The sequence below is a fragment of the Zea mays genome, chromosome 7 (assembly GCF_902167145.1).
Source record: "Zea mays cultivar B73 chromosome 7, Zm-B73-REFERENCE-NAM-5.0, whole genome shotgun sequence".
In the NCBI taxonomy this organism is placed as follows: domain Eukaryota; kingdom Viridiplantae; phylum Streptophyta; class Magnoliopsida; order Poales; family Poaceae; genus Zea; species Zea mays.
The window spans coordinates 179217933-179230917 of NC_050102.1; the positions used below are offsets into that span (position 1 = coordinate 179217933).

Sequence of the window (12985 nt, forward strand, 5' to 3'; positions counted from 1 at the left end):
CATGACATGCTGCATGGAGCTAATGCTCTCAGGATACAGTCCAAGAACCAAACTGCTTGCATCAAAGAAAAGCCTCATCTCAGACGACAGAACCTTGTGAGCCAGCCACCAATTCTGTGCTCCTCTTCCATACAGAAAAGAAGGCAGAACTCCAACATGTAAAGCACTGCTTGGATTGTTCCACGCCACAATCAGCCCTCTGTCAGAGCTCTCTGATGATGACCACTTGGCAACTGGAATCTCCTGCAGCTAATGCAGACAGATATTAATTTGGACTTGAAATACGAAGATCTTAAGCTAAGCTACGGGGCCGGGAATATACTCCAGGTTGGGAGATCTGCCATCGGGCATGCAAGAAGCTATGTGCGCAGGGCATCAGAGGCTTACTCAAATGGAACATACGAATCCAACCTTGCTTGACTCTCTTTTTCATACTTGCCCTCGGGATCAGTGGTAGATTCGTAACGTTATTACCCTGGTTATTAAAGCGGTAAAACGTTAAAACGTTATGAACCAACTTTTCAACGTTTAAACGTTTAAGCGAACGTTGAAACGTCTTTTCAGACTTGACCAAGAATTTCAAATATAGAATAAGTTCATACATAAGTTGAGTTCACAAACCAAATAGCATTAGCATAAAAAGAAACAGATCAAGTTCAACAACACAAGTTCAACCACACTTTAGCTATTTGTTGCCATTGAAATTGAAATTCACTGCCACACTTTAGCTAAATGCCCCCAAAATCAGTAGAATGGCAGACAATGCCTAGCTTGTGGCTTCCTGCAACACATACAGTAGAATTGTATTATACATTTATACTATTGCAGCTACACTGGGCAGCGGCAACTGGAGCACTGCGAATTGGCTGGTGGCTGCTTCACTGCGCACTGGCTGGTTGCTGGCGGCTGGCTGGAGCACTACGCACTGGCTGGTGTCTGGCGGCTGGAGCACTGCGCACTGGCTGGGGGCAAGGGCAACGGCTGGAGCATTGCTGCACTGGGCGGCGGCGCCTAGACCTGAAGCAATGGCACCATGGCGCCTGTAGGTGGAGGGAAGAGGGAGGACCAGAGGAGGGAGGAGGGGGACCGGCCGCTTACCTGCAGAGCGGCGGTAGAGGACGGCCGGCGTCTGGCATCCCGCGGCTGGCTCTGGCGGCTGGCTGGCGGCTGGGCGTGATCCTTACAGGCAAGGCAGCTGGGCTGGCGTCTGAGTTGGTGGCTGGTTGGGTAAAGGCCCATTAAGGCCCACAAACATTTAGAATGTCCGCAGAACGGTTAAAACGTCCAAAACGTGTGTTCCGACTTTTAAACGTCGCTTAAACGTCCAAAACGGACGTTCTACGCGATTTTTTTAAAACGTACGGACGTTTTAACTCCTAATCACGTTTTGGCGCTTAAACGACGCTTAATCGTCGTTTAAACGACGCTTTAATAACCATGGTTATTACTCATGGGTAGCAGATGATGGATCCATTTCTGTTGAAGCAGTGGAGTGAAGAGGAGGGTTGGGTCCCGCCTCACAACGAGCCCGGGTAGATAGATAGGTAGATAGTCAACAGCTACAGGCACATGCCATCTGAGAATGCTTGTCAACTTGTGTACCATTGGTTTTAGATAGACGAAAAGGTACCTCCGTAAAGCTCACTTCTTTGCCATCTGCTTGTACCCAATGGCTTCCATTGTCACTCATTTAGTGCAGTTTGCCTATGATGCATATAGCCGAGGGCTCTGCTTTGCATAGCCATTGAGTTTGTGCTTTTAAAGCTGCACAAATCCTATCCTTGTATATGTAGTCTGCCCTGTGATGGCCCTATGATGCTTGGAGATAATGACCCTATTTTGTTAACTCACTGACTTTGTGTAGTCTGCCCTGTGATGCATGGAGCTGAGGGCCCTATTTTTTGTATAGATACTGAGCTTGAGCAGTAACACATATGATGCTTATACATGTTGGTTCTGTTCGAACCACTCAAGTATTTTTGTGTAGTCTTCTCTGTCATGCGTACAACTGACGGCTCTGCTTTTGTACATACACTAAGGGCCTGTTTGGCATGGCTCCAGAGCAAAACTCCAAGGAGGAGCTGTCCAGAGCATGCCAAACACCCTAACTCCAGAGTTGTAAACTCTATGGAGTTTTTGGAGCTGCAGTACAATTTTTTGGAGTACCTCTTTTGCTGCTCTGAAAACTCCAAAAAAGCAACCTAGTCATGGAGTTTTGAGTTATTTACCCGCCATTGGCACTGGTTATGAGAAACAATCTAAACTCTGGAGCAGAGCTGCTCCACCCAGAGTTTTAGAGTAGAGCTGCTCTGGGGTGGAGCAGAGCCATGCCAAACACACCCTAAGTTTGTGCAGTAAGACCTGTGGTGCTTATACATGTTGGCCTTGTCCCATTTGGACAAAGAAGTTGTATGTTAGTGCCCTTGTCATGCTTATAGATGATGTACCTATTTTGTTATGACTGATTTGGTAAGTGTGCCATGTGATGCACTGGGGGAGTTCCTTTACCTAACACAAAGATGTATGCTGAGGACTCCTTTCTTGTGAACTGTCCAAACTACATATTCGAATGAAAAGATAAGCAATGATGTGGTCTTAATCCAGCATGTGCGCTTCTTTTAGAGAATGCGGTGATACTTGGAGATGTGATGACCCTATTTTGTTAACTCAGTGACTTTGTGTAGTTTGCCCTATGATGCATGGAGCTGAGGGCCCTGCTTTTTGTACAGATACTGAGTTTGAGCAGTAACACCTGTGATGCATATACATGCTGGTCCTGTTCGGACCACTCAGTAATTTTGTGCAGTCTTCTCTGTCATGCGTACAACTGAGGGCCCTGCTTTTGTACATACACTGAGTTTGTGCAGTAAGACCTGTGGTGCATATGCATGCTGACTTTGTCCAATTTGGACAAAGAAATTGTATATTAGTGCCCTTGTCATGTTTATAGATTATGTACCTATTTTGTTCAGGCTGATTTTGTAAGTATGCCCTGTGATGCACCCGAGAGTTCCTTTACCTGACACACAGATGTATGTTGAGGGCTCCTTTCTTGTGAACTGTCCAAATAGACTGGAGCAATAGCTTGTACACCTATAGTTTCAATTTACAACTGAGTTCTTTCTTCAGATTGCAGAGCTGAGAACACCTTGAAGCTAGGAGATGTCATCCAGTACCATGAATGTGGTTACCACATTCTCTATAAGAAGCAGGCACCGATCCATGTGCAGTACCAGCAAACTTCCCATTTGCTATGACTCCAAGGTCTGCTCAACTGCATTGCCTGTTGTGACATGTTTAATGCATGCACATTCTTTCTATTTCTCTATCAAAGGAATTGCTTTGTATCATCTCCATAGATCTGTTAAGCATGCTCCAAAAGGATTTGATCTTTTAATCAATTAGCTTCTAATGAAGGCCTTATGTCATCCAGCAATGGCAGTTGTCGTTCAGTTTGGACTATAGAATTCAATTATGAGTTGCAGTCTATTGATATTAAAGGAAAGATACAGGTCAGCCTCTTTTACTTAACAAGGTAAGAGCTCTAAATTTATGTTAGTATAATATAAGTTTTTTGTTGTTGTAAATATCACTTGCATATACGCCAGCTAGATGCTCACTATTTGTCCTCTCTCAAGGTCTGAATCTGTCTGATGTTTATTCAACCGATTAGCTATCATCATAAACCTGAATAACATTTTGCTTTGTTCATGTTCAGGATTCATACTTAAATTTATCTGATGCAACTTTCAAGTTAGGCTAAGTGAATAGTTTGGAATGATGGTCCATATACCAGTTACAGTTGCAATTAGGGCTGGAAAAAAAGCTCGAGGCTCGCGAGCCGGCTCGGGCTCGGCTCGGTTCGGTGAGGCTCGCGAGCCTAAACGAGCCCGAGCCGAGCCTAATTCCATGGCTCGCTACACTAACGAGCCGAGCCGAGCCGGCTCGGTGAGGCTCGCGAGCCGCCTCGAGGCTCGGTCCAAACTATTGCAGCTATCACTTGTCAGTTGTCAGTTTGTTTACCAGTGTCCAGTCATCTAAATCCAGTGACCAGTGTGTTATTTTGGTCACAACTCACAAGGAACTAGAGTGCATGGACATAATTTTTTATTATATAGAACATATTGTGCTTCAAATTTAAGCTAATGATTGTAATTACTGTTGTTGAGTACTTGAGTGTATAGGCTCGCGAGCCGAGCCGGCTCGCGAGCCTACATCGAGCCGAGCCGAGCCTCATTACCGAGCTCGCGAAGTGACCGAGCCGAGCCTGGCTCGGCTCGCTATTCCACCGAGCCTCACCGAGCCGAGCCGAGCCTGGCTCGGCTCGGCTCGTTTCCAGCCCTAGTTGCAATCTTGTCCGTGCGTTGCGACGGAAGTAAAAAATTGTGTATTTAGCAATTGTGTATTTAGCAATTGTGTGCAACTACAGCGGCATGGGCGCCAAGCTGGAGGACAAACGCTCTGGGATTAGTGCGAGCAAGAGGAGCAGCACGACACTTATCAATATTGTCATGGAGCATAAGCTTGTGTATATTAGATCCGTCAGATTTTTTTGGAGAAATATCAATTTGCCTCTTTCTTGGATGCACCTTTTATTCAGTCATAGGTACTGGAGCTTTATTCCCCTTCCATATATTTCCTCTACAAACTTACTTGAATTTTTGTGGTTTTATCGGCCTGCTATGAGATTAGTGTGAGCAAGAGGAACAGCACGACACTGATCAATATTGTCATGGAGCATAAGCTTGTGTATATTAGATCCGTCAGATTTTTTGGAGAAATATCAATTTGCCTCTTTCTTGGACGCACCACCTTTCATTCAGTCATAGGTACTGGAGCTTTGTTCCCCTTCCATATATTTCCTCCGCAAACTTACTCGAATTTATGTGGTTTTATCTATTATACCATATGTATAAGTAGAAGAAATATGGCTAATACAGAATCATCCAACTCAGTGTTTTCCTATGTTTACAAGGGTATGCATAAACTTAAATTTCGCATTTGACAACATCATGTTGCTCGAAGCTTTCTTTTGGTGACATTAGTGCACGATGTTGTTAGTTTGTCCTTATCAATATATTTAGCTCACCTCACGTGCTTATGCTTTGGGTGTAGCGATTAATGGATTATGCACGATATTGTTAGTTTTATCTCACGATTGTTTGCTCTAGACTATATTTGCACGCAGGGTGATCTTGTCCTCATCGATTTTATTAAGGAAATTACCTGTGAACCAAGGGTAGAAGTCGTGTTTATTGATGATGCCTTTGTTGAAAGGAAGTCGATGGAATGTTTATTTCAGTCGAATGCATATCTAGGTGACGAGGTAATCCATGCTTAGTTTTTAAATTTGGCAACCTTGTTATGTATAAGTTTTTTTACTCACCCTGGTATTTTTAACCATAACTTACACACTTGCAGGTTATAGACTGTTACATGAATTTAATAAAAGCTCAAAAGCATCTAAAGTACTGATCTGGAGGTCTTTTCCACATAGAAAATGCTTTTCGGTTCAATTTTCTGAAGCGAGACGGTGATGTTGAAATTAAAACAAAGGAGCTATATCCAATTAAAGACATGGCACAAATATGTAGAGCTGAACGAAGGGTTTTACTTTACCTTGACCATGACATGGTACATATGAGTTTGCAATCTAAACAAAACAATTAGTGTTTACATGTATTTTATTCTTATGTAGTATTCATAATTGTTTTGTAGGTGTTTATTCCGATAAACATCCGAGAGATGCACTGGTATCTTCAAGTGATCAATGCAAGAAATATGGAGATATAAGTGCTTGATTCACTTGGTACTTCACAAGACCGCAACGACCTCACTGACTCTGTGAGTATGCACAAGCTAATTACTAATTCACTATTAACTTATCTCAATCTCTGATTTTGTTTTACAATATATAAAGATTAAAGGACTCCAAAGACAGATTGATATGATATATCAACGTAAGGAGTTAAAAGACAACAGGTGGCCAGACCTCCAAGATGCTTCTTGATCGCTCAAAGAAATAGAAATGGCATATGTAAAGCAGACAAATAAGTACGCATATAAATCTTCTTTACCAATTTCTTCAATCATACTAATCTTGATGTTTTTATTAATGTATACTGTAGCTCTTCATGTGGCCTCTTTCTTTTGAACTATATCGAATACTGGACAGGGGATGAATTGTCTGACAATTTTACCCAGGTATATTATTACTACTACGATATATATGCACATCTACAGTCAGTTTGTGTACACTATATAATGCTAAAATAATTGTTTCTTATTATTTGTAGGATGACATGTCACACTTTAGGAAAAAAATGGCTGCTATATATTATTTGTAGGATGACATGTCACACTCAACTATGTGAAAATGTATATATACTTATCCAGAGAATGGTTGGTTATGGTAAACTTCCAAAGTACCATCAGGACCCTACAACAGAAGAGTTAGCCAAAACACTCGATTGTTGGCCATCAATGAATTATTATATCACGAGATGTAGATATGTAAGTATGTGTTCATTTCGAATGTATTTATAAAGGGGACTATGCATTTCTAATGACTGATATTTTGCAGGTTCTTATGCCATGGAAATTCAACGGATGTTACACCCTTTTCGTAATAAATCATGTTAAAAAGCAAGTGACTTTTATCGACTTTACACCGACCCAAGATTGGTATAAGCACATGCCATACAAGAGGTTCGTAGAAGCGATTATCATGGCCTCAAATAAATATAAGATTGCCTACAACAAGAAACGTTCTGGATGGGCAAAGGATATTTTTAAGTGGGAACATACAATTCGGAATGGTGTTCCTATTGACTTAAGAGGGTATTTTCTTCGTACCACCTTCTCAACAGTTTAAATTTTTTCTATGATAATCATTGTATGTAACATAGTTGGTCAAACATTCTTCTATAGGCTTAATACCAGCTACCTCGTTCTACAAGCTATGACCATGTGGGGGAATGACAGACGAATGCAATTTATTAGGGTGAGTGTAGTACGTTCGTTTCATGTTCAAACATACATTCCGGTTACATAATACAAATTTGACGTTTTGTTCTCTGTTGTCTTTGTGTGTAGGATGCAAAAAATCTTCGAAGGAACTTTATGACTGATCTGTTAAGTTATGAGGACAATTTGTGCCGATATGTCATCCCTCCAAACATACAACATCGACTTATCGATATCGCTAAAAATGATTAGATTAGTGTATGATTGTCGACATATTTGTCTGTCATTACAAAATTCTAAATTAACTCTTTAGAATTAATGTGTAACTAGTTAGATGCCCGTGCGTTGCGACGTGAGTATTAAAATTGTATTAAACATAGAAACAGAACGACGATATGCAGGAGACGAATTCGTTGATGACGATATGCAGGAGACAAATTTGTTGCGAGCAGCAAGGAGAGTTTACTTGCCAATCTTGATAATATCAGCAGGATAGAGGAGCACGTCGGGGCTTCAACCACGGGGTCCACAGCGCGGGCGAACTTGACGCGGAGCAGCATACGAAGAAGCGGCACTCGACACAGCTTCGGACGTCAGGCGCACACGGCTCGACCACGCAGCAGTGAGTGATGACGACGAACTTGGACGATGACAATGACTTTCTAGCGTCATGAACAGAGGGCACACACGAGCAACGAGCTCGGCAAGACTTTTGACATCGTGAACAAAGGGCACACGTCGAGCTGGCATCAAGGAACAAGCGATGCAAAAAGGAGAAGCAAGCAACAGATGTGGCTCGGTTGTGGTGGCGGAAGAAGGTCGTGATCCTGTAATTATAGAGCAGAGAGAGGCGAAGGCGTCGGGGGAAAGAGATCACCGGTACTATTAATGGTGTGCAAGAGAGGAAACAAGTCAGTCGATCAGGGAAACAAATATTGGGAGGATGAAAGGAATTCACATATAAGGGCAGGAGATCGGAAGAGGGGAAATAAACCTGGCAGCTGCTAAGAGTGGGCAACGAATGCTAAGTGTCTTGTTAGTAGAAGATATGAGCAGCTCCGCTTATTCCGTGCACAATGATCCACATAGCGATCATCAAAGTCTCTAAAATTATTGATCTTTTCAACAATACTACCATACAAAATAATTTCTTTTCAAAAGTGCCCATAAATGTAAACAAAATTCACCATTCTCAGTATTTCTATGACCTCCAACTTTCTGATCATTGCCCAATGAGCATATAGAGGTGCCATTATCAAATAATCTAGAATTGAAACCATAATTCCATAATTTACATGCATCAGTAGAACCTCCAGATTATTCATATTCTCTGTAATACCTTATCTGGTTGTCCAACACGTATCCTTTTCATGAGATGTTATGAATCTGCAGATTGGTAACCAATGCCAGGTGCACTTGTAGGGGTTCAAGCCGCTAGGAGCAAACAGAAATATTTTAGAAAGACAAAACAGTGCATGATGCAAAGAGGGGTTGTCATTTTCCATCCAACCTGCAAGAGATGGCGACACCATAGGTTGAAATGGCAGCAAGGTCAATGCCATATAAACAATCGATAGCCAGGATAATATAAATGGCCTACTTGTGACAATACTTACAGCATGAACACCCATTGGTGGAATCGAGCTGACTTAGTGATGAATACAACGAGTGGACCATTGCCAGGTGGAGATGCTCTTGCTCCATTGGTAGGAGCAGCACAAGAGTGAACAGTGGAGTGTCTTGATGTGAGTGTTTACTCTAGGGTTCTTTCAGAGCTGAGGTTGCCGGTTACACTGAAAGTCATTAGAAAGAAAGAAAGCCCAGTCAGACGATGAAACGGGATTAACTAAGTAACTGACACATGATCGGTTAATAATGAAGTCATGTACTATACATCGTTTTTAGAGATGTGCTTTGTTTTGACTGATGTTCACGTTTTAAAAACTGCACTACTTTATTGCTTTGACCACAAAAATGACTAAGTAACTGGTGCAACAAGAACAGTTCTTAATCATATCTATCTCTATGTAATTGGACAACAAATAAGAAGAAATCAGTAACAAGACAATATGTAGCAGTATATTGGTACCTTCATTGTGATTGCATGAAAAGGTTCAGTTAACAGCATGCCTATATTTTCTGTCAGCTAAAATATGGTACACAATATACTGATCGAGCTAAAATATATGCACAGAATTTACTAACAGGTCAAACAAAAGCAATGAATGACTTATGCTCAGTTTGTTATCATCACTCATAATCCAATATTGAAGGGCATCAATACACAATATACTGCTACGCTAAAATAACATCTACACCGAGTGTCCAAAAGCATTCCAAAATGATAGCCTATGTCAGACTCTAGAACCTCTATTGAATTTGGCCTAGAATAATCCATAGTTTCTATGCTCATCATAGAAAAGCATGTCATTAATCATCACTTAACAGAAAAAGCATGTATACTTTCTTGTGGCAAACTCTAGAACATCTTTTTGTATGGTTATGCTTGAGATAATTTAAGTGATAAGCATAGATCACAACCCCGACCCCAGAACATCTCCACCTACTAACAAGACACTAACATCACCATTTTAAGAGAACTGAACGTACTAACTGAACAAGAGCCTAATAGATACACCATTTCATGAAGCACAAAGATAAGCACATATTACAGTTTAGTACAAAAACAATCCCAATGCATTCTAGAAAAATTGGTCACCTCCTCAATGATTGTTGTGATGTCACGTTGGAGCACAATGACCAAAAAGAGACAGGTTACTTGAGCCTATATACAAAGATAGAGAAATTATTTAACCAAGTTGAAAAGATATGGTAGATCATCTGTAGCTCATATCAAATTCAGTTGTAACTATGGCAGAAGTGATATGTAACACATGTTTATTAAAGAAACTAAATATTTATATTTATTACACATAAGTTATTTTAGACTCAAAACACTGTGGCATAACTCACTTTTAATCAGAACTACTACTATCTAGAAACGAAGTGATCAAAAAAATCAACAACCCAGCTTAGCATTATATCAGGAGCAAGAATAATTTACCCTTGATTCCAAGTTCATCAGAACTGCAGATTTGATTGCATGTTTAGCACAATCAAGTTGTTCTTGTGTAACTACAAGAGGTAAAAGATGGAGAACAAAGGAACGCGAACGATAATGGTCAATCCAAAATTGAAATAGGATAGTTGGCAAGAAAGAAGCCTTTTCCAAGAGGCACAATCTCTGGGAGTTCCCCTGCTGCCAAATCCATAACCCTCGTTGAAAAGTCTAGGCTCTGTTAAATGATAATATTAAAAAAACCAGTTAGCTATATTAATTGTTTGAACAAGGGCGTACACAATTTAGATTATGCTCTAGGAGAGTGCTAGCTTGTCGGCTTGTCCAATTAATTAAATTGGTCTTACCTTGACTCATACAGGTGCTAGCTCAAGTTCCAATAAATCTGAAGATGGAGAACAAAGGAACGCGAACGATAATGGTCAATCCAAAATTGAAATAGGATAGTTGGCAAGAAAGAAGCCTTTTCCAAGAGGCACAATCTCCGGGAGTTCCCCTGCTGCTAAATCCATAACCCTCATTGAAAAGTATAGGCTCTGTTAAATGATAATATTAAAAAAAACCAGTTAGCTATATTAATTGTTTGAACAAGGGCGTACACAATTTAGATTATGCTCTAGGAGAGTGCTAGCTTGTCGGCTTGTCCAATTAATTAAATTGGTCTTACCTTGACTCATACAGGTGCTAGCTCAAGTTCCAATAAATTTGTGGAGTTTAAATACACCATTGTTGCCAAAATACTTTACAATATCATCATGTTCGCTATCATGTTGTGTTAAGGTAATAATTAAAACTTACTAACCTAAGTTAGGTGCCTATCTAATTAGCTCGTTGCCTGCCCAGGAGGGATGAACCTCTACTGGTACTTTTATTCTCTGAAACGAACAACTAAACCTTACTCTCTTTGACCATGCATCACATTACCACCATCGCATTAGAACTTTCCTTCTACATGCATATCTAATGCTCTACAGACGCCTAGTTTGCAGTGCATGCAATTGTAGACCTGTAGGAAAGACACATGCATGCACCAGCCGCCATTGACATCGAGCATTGACCTGTTTCTCCTTGCAGTTCGCAAACAAAGAATGACTTGGCCTCAATCCGTGCATGCAGACAACTTCGTCAGTTCTCCACATCACAATTGACTCGGTTAATGGCCCAGATTATTTTACACTTACATTATCCTGGACATCCAAAACCAAAGCCTAGCAAAGAGTAATGCATGTGACTATGTGAGATATAGGAATATAGCTACCTCGTCCAGCCTATCTCCAAGATTTTAATTCACTGATCAGCGCAAGCGATCGGATTGAGGCGAGTTCACATTGAATAGGAGGGGATGGTGGTTACCGAGATTGGGAGGCCGCGCCTTGGTGACATGCATAGCGTGATGGAGTGACTCGCCTTGCCTTCGTCTTCTCGACTGTGCACAGCCCCAGCTTAGCCCCAACTTCGGCCACCGGCGAGCGCATCCCTCGCAGCCCCGCATGTCCTCCTCTTCAGTCGCCTCCTCCGGGCCGCCGGCCGCCGAGAAGCCTATGGTGGCACCGTTCAGGCCTTAGAGGTCGCCCATCACTGCGGACGTTGTGTCTGGCGTGGATAGGCGCCTCGACGGTATCGCTCTTGCTGGAGATAGACGGCGTCTCTAGATCGAGGGCCACCTTGAGGAGAAAGGGTAAATGAAATCCGCTTCCAAGTGCGACTGACGGGAGCTGAGACGCCAGCCGATGGAGAAGCTCATAGGGAACCCCATTCACCACCTCGTGCATATGTTGGTGGTCCAAGTCTGTCTCCCCTCCATCATCTTTCAAGAACTCACCGCCTCCTCCTCTGGTACCAACACCAGCCGAGCCTCCGGTTCTTCTGCACGCCGCGGGTTGTGCCCACCGCGGCTACGCCGACGAGCCCGAGGAGGAGACCAGTGGCAAGACGAAGCCCACCCAGGTGAGAGGAAAACAGATCTGGAGAAGGTAGGACTGGATCCACACTTGGAGCCCCCAGATCCAGACAACCACTGACTGGATGCCGCTAATGCGGGGGGGGGGGGGGGGGGGGGGGGGGGGGGGGGGGGGGGGAGCAGCGTCGATGGGGCCATGGGGGAGCGTTGCCGAGGCGGGGGGAGCAGCGCCGAGGGGGAGCGGTGTCGACGCCCTGAGCTAGAGGTCGAGAGACGTCCCTGGGAGAGGGGGGCCAGGAGGTAGAGAGTTAGAGGGGAGATGCGCGTGGGAGTGCTGGCGGTGGGGCTGCGGGGCGGGGTGCGGCTGCCGGCGGGATGCGGGGCGAGGTGCGGCCGCGGGCGCGATGCGGGGCGGGGTGCGCAAGAGGCAGAACGTGGCGGTGGGGCTGCGGGGCGGGGTGCGGCCGCCGGCGGGATGCGGGGCGGGGTGCGGCCGCGGCCACGATGCGGGGCGGGGTGCGCAAGAGGCAGAACGTGCACCATCTCGGAGATGTGGACGCCTACATTACACACATAATTAGTAGTAGAGATATTGATAATGTTTACCACACGGATTTTGCATATCATAGTGATATTTGCCATTCCGTTTATATGTTTCGTACAAATTTTTTACTCCCGTCGCAACGCAGGGGCACTCACTTTGAGAGTACGTCAATTGAGAGTACGTCAATATCTTGCATCGGTCACTTGCTATTTGTTTCATATCAATATCCTTATAGTAGTTTATTTCCACAATCCAAACCCACCTAGAATTCTTCGGGCTGGAAAATTGTAGCTTGTCATGCAACAAGGGGTTAGCTTCAATCAGCTTCTTCGGCCCAACAAGCATTATTGCTCTTGCACACCATACTTAGAAAGCTACTCATTTTTCCTAATAACAAGGCAAGAGCAGAAATCACTCGTTGAGCAAGCTAGAAACAGCTAAAATCCATGACAACAATGACAACAGATCATGCATACAAAAAGACAAGGTTGTCCAG

The 12985-nt window shown here is 43.1% G+C and overlaps 1 long non-coding RNA gene across 2 annotated transcripts; it reads right to left on the minus strand.

Annotated features, from left to right (window-relative positions):
* Positions 1-7833: 7833 nt before the first annotated feature.
* LOC103633500 (uncharacterized) lies at positions 7834-12497 on the minus strand. 2 transcript variants are annotated; one of them, XR_556541.3, is made up of 7 exons: positions 11399-12497; positions 10393-10581; positions 10031-10262; positions 9686-9751; positions 8583-8759; positions 7961-8476; positions 7834-7848 (listed from the first exon to the last, which is right to left on the minus strand). It is a non-coding gene; the product is annotated as an uncharacterized lncRNA (long non-coding RNA). The 2 variants fall into 2 exon arrangements; XR_002263445.2 differs by lacking the exon at positions 7834-7848 and adding an exon at positions 11104-11253 and having other exon boundaries at positions 8055-8476; positions 11399-12324.
* Between the last annotated feature and the right edge of the window lie 488 nt (positions 12498-12985).